Genomic DNA, 3,119 nt, shown 5'->3' with positions numbered 1-3,119 from the left:
AGAAAAGGCTCCAAAAGGCCTTGGAGAGGAAAGCATGGAGAGGTCTTGCAGGCCAGCACGACATGCGTCATAATGTTCTCAGAGCACCAGCTGCTGCTTTTATGTTCAAAATGAGGATTATACTTGAATTTGCATCGTTACGGCACAGGAGACCAAAGTAACAATATACAAATAAATAGGCTCTTGTGGATACAATAAGAAACATGGACTTAACATATAGGCCACTTTCTTACGCAGAGCTGCCAGTGTCCCTTTTTCCTCCGTCTTTTTATATCAAGGGAGCTCCAGCTGTTGTTGTCAGATGAAAGAATGTCCCGTGGTGTGAAAGAGGAACTGATGGAAGGCACCAGTTCATCTGCTGCCACTCATTCTCATGTTGGGTTATGGGTTTGGAAGCTGTGCAATTACTTCACAACCCATGGCTTTTGCTGTCCCCAGCAAACCTTACCAGGACTCTTCTCCCAGACCAAGCTGTACCACCAATAACTCCTTCTCTCATGACCACATTTCTATTTCAGCCCATGCTCTACCTCAGCCTTCTGAATTTTGCCGGGTGAAGGCAACATACGGTCTAAATAATTTTGACGTGTACAAAACACAAAGCATTAACATTTTCACTAGAGTGGATAAACTCTTAAGATGCTCCATAGTGAGATTATAAATCATAAAGAAGCTATTGCTGACCACAGGAAAGATGAAGATAAATTTAGTGGGTCAAGTCATGAAAAGAATGAAAACACAGCAGAAAGTAAATAGAACAGCTTGCATAATATTTAGTCTCCTACATTGTTTACAGAATTTGGTTAATGGTATGTATACAAGAATAAAAACGCTCATAGCCTATTCTGTACATGCCTGTGGGCAGTAAATCTAGCAAGTCAAACTATTCAGAAACGCTCCAAAATGGGAAAGCCTCCGGTGCACAAAACACAGCACAGGGCAGGGGGTCCAAGGGCTTCATTGATCACCCTTCATTATCTTAAAGAGCAAAGAAGAGGCGATGCCTTTTCCTCTTCAAATACCCCCCACGGGGTCCCTCAAATGCTACTGGCAATCCCTGAGGTGGTTTCTGAGGTGACTGTAATGACTTTCTCATTCATATTTAATTTTCTTGCCCTTTTAAACATCATTACAATCTATGCATAACTTTCTTAAGATATTCGGACGCATATAAAACATCCACCTGCACACAATCTGCGAATTCTCCTGTGAATTTTTGTCAGATCACTAGGATAGCAAGGGTTAAGTTTTCCTGACTTCAGTAACTTTGTTCAGTGTGGCCAGAAATATTAAGCGTCACAGTGTTTCATTCTGTTCTGTAGAAGACTAGTCAATAAATCAGTTCATCATTAAGCAAACATGTGAACCCAATAGATCTAAATACTTTAACAGTACCTGAAGGCACTGTGGCAAATCCAGAAGTGAATCTTCCTTGCAAAACCAATGAATCATTTAATTGACGTGTGACTTGTGCATTCATAAATGTGAACTTGTACTTCTAACCTGTGATCAAACACAGGATTATCAATCGTAATGGTAACACTAAAAAGTTCAATTAAGGCTTTTTTTTTGTTTGTTCCTAAAGTGTTTTTTTTCAGGTGATACTCTGAACCGTTCCAAAGGGTAAGGGATCTGCTAGTTCCTCTAACCAGGAGACTCTGTCAACAGAGTTGAAAACAAACTCAATCACAGGGTTTCTGGATTCCAGAATTACTAACACCAGGAATGACACGAGGTCTGCAGCTGATAAATTTTAACGTACCACGAGCTGGATAAGAACTCCAGGAATAACGTGTCTCCATGCTAGAGGTATTTCCAGACTGTCAGCAGGTGTGCTCCACAGCACATCCTTTGTTGTGGTTCTCTGATTTTTCAGCTCTTTTCTGGTCTGTTCATCTTTCCTTCCAATGGAGACTACAACGTGGGGGCAGCAAGGTAGACAGGGATGGTCTGTTCCCAAGTCCTGGCCCCAACGTGAAGTCAGGACAGTTTGGGACATGGATGCTGATCCAGGAATTGGGAAGTACTGCCAGTCACGGAAAAAGAAATTTTGAGTCCAGCTAAAGATAACACTTAGCATTTTTACTCCTTGTGGTGATGTTTTCACATTATTTTAATTCAGTCTGAGAAACACAAGCTTCTTGCTGTCAGCTCATGGTAAGGTAAAAAAAGCAGCTTTATCTTTGGATGTACAACATAACGTACAACGCAGAACATCATCTACGATGTAGTAGAACACTATGCACATTGTGCATTACGCTCCAGGAGATGCTCACTGGTTTTGAATCATCTGGAGCTTAAACGTGGATCTGGGCAAGAGGCACATTCATTCAAGAACAACCTGAAGCTGTCTTTGCAGCCCTAACAGTTCTGAATGTATGAAAAAAAAAATAAATAAAATCTCTTGATTTGACACTCGTTTTCTTCATTTTGCGACGTTAAAGCCGAGCTCTGTACCAGCACAGTACTTCAGAGTCCGGCTAAACACAGAAGAGCGTGTGCTGGCTTGTGTCCTTTCTGCACATGGTACTGTGCTCCTGCGACCAGCCTGTGCATCCCTGGTTTGGAGATGTGGCACTCTGCTTCATTTTACAGATGTTAACTGAAGTCCTTGGCTATTCGCAGCAATCAAGGCGCTTCTCCTCAGCCGGGCAGCGCTCCACCGGGGAGCGAGGCTGAGCGCGGAAGGAAACACGAGTAAGCACCCAGCAGAGCCTGCCTCAGCCCCATCCCCCGAGACCAAGAAGCCCCCCCCCGCCCTGCAGGACACCCCGCACGGCGAGGGGCGAGGGGCGAGGGCCCAGCTCCGCCGGCCCCGGCCCCCGCGCTCCCCTCACAGGCTGAGGCGCCGCCGGCCCGCCGCCTCAACATGGCCGCTCCCATGAGGGCGGACGCGCGAGCAGACCCAGTGGCGGGAAGGGGCCCACGCGGGGGCGGGGACTGGCTAGGCGGGGCGGGGCGGACCTGGCGCCGGGGGTGGGTGGGGCTTCTCCAGCTCCGCCTCCCTCCCCGCCCTCCCCGGGCAGCCGCCACTTCTGCAGTTGCCGGAAGCCCCCTTCCCCCGCCCCTTCTCGTGCGGAAGTGACGCCTCGCGCCCCGCCCCCTCCCTCCTTCCCTCC

This window comes from Harpia harpyja, chromosome 23, assembly GCF_026419915.1.
Source record: "Harpia harpyja isolate bHarHar1 chromosome 23, bHarHar1 primary haplotype, whole genome shotgun sequence".
NCBI lineage: Eukaryota > Metazoa > Chordata > Aves > Accipitriformes > Accipitridae > Harpia > Harpia harpyja.
The sequence above is the reverse complement of the archived record's forward strand: the minus strand, read 5'-3'. Positions refer to the sequence as shown.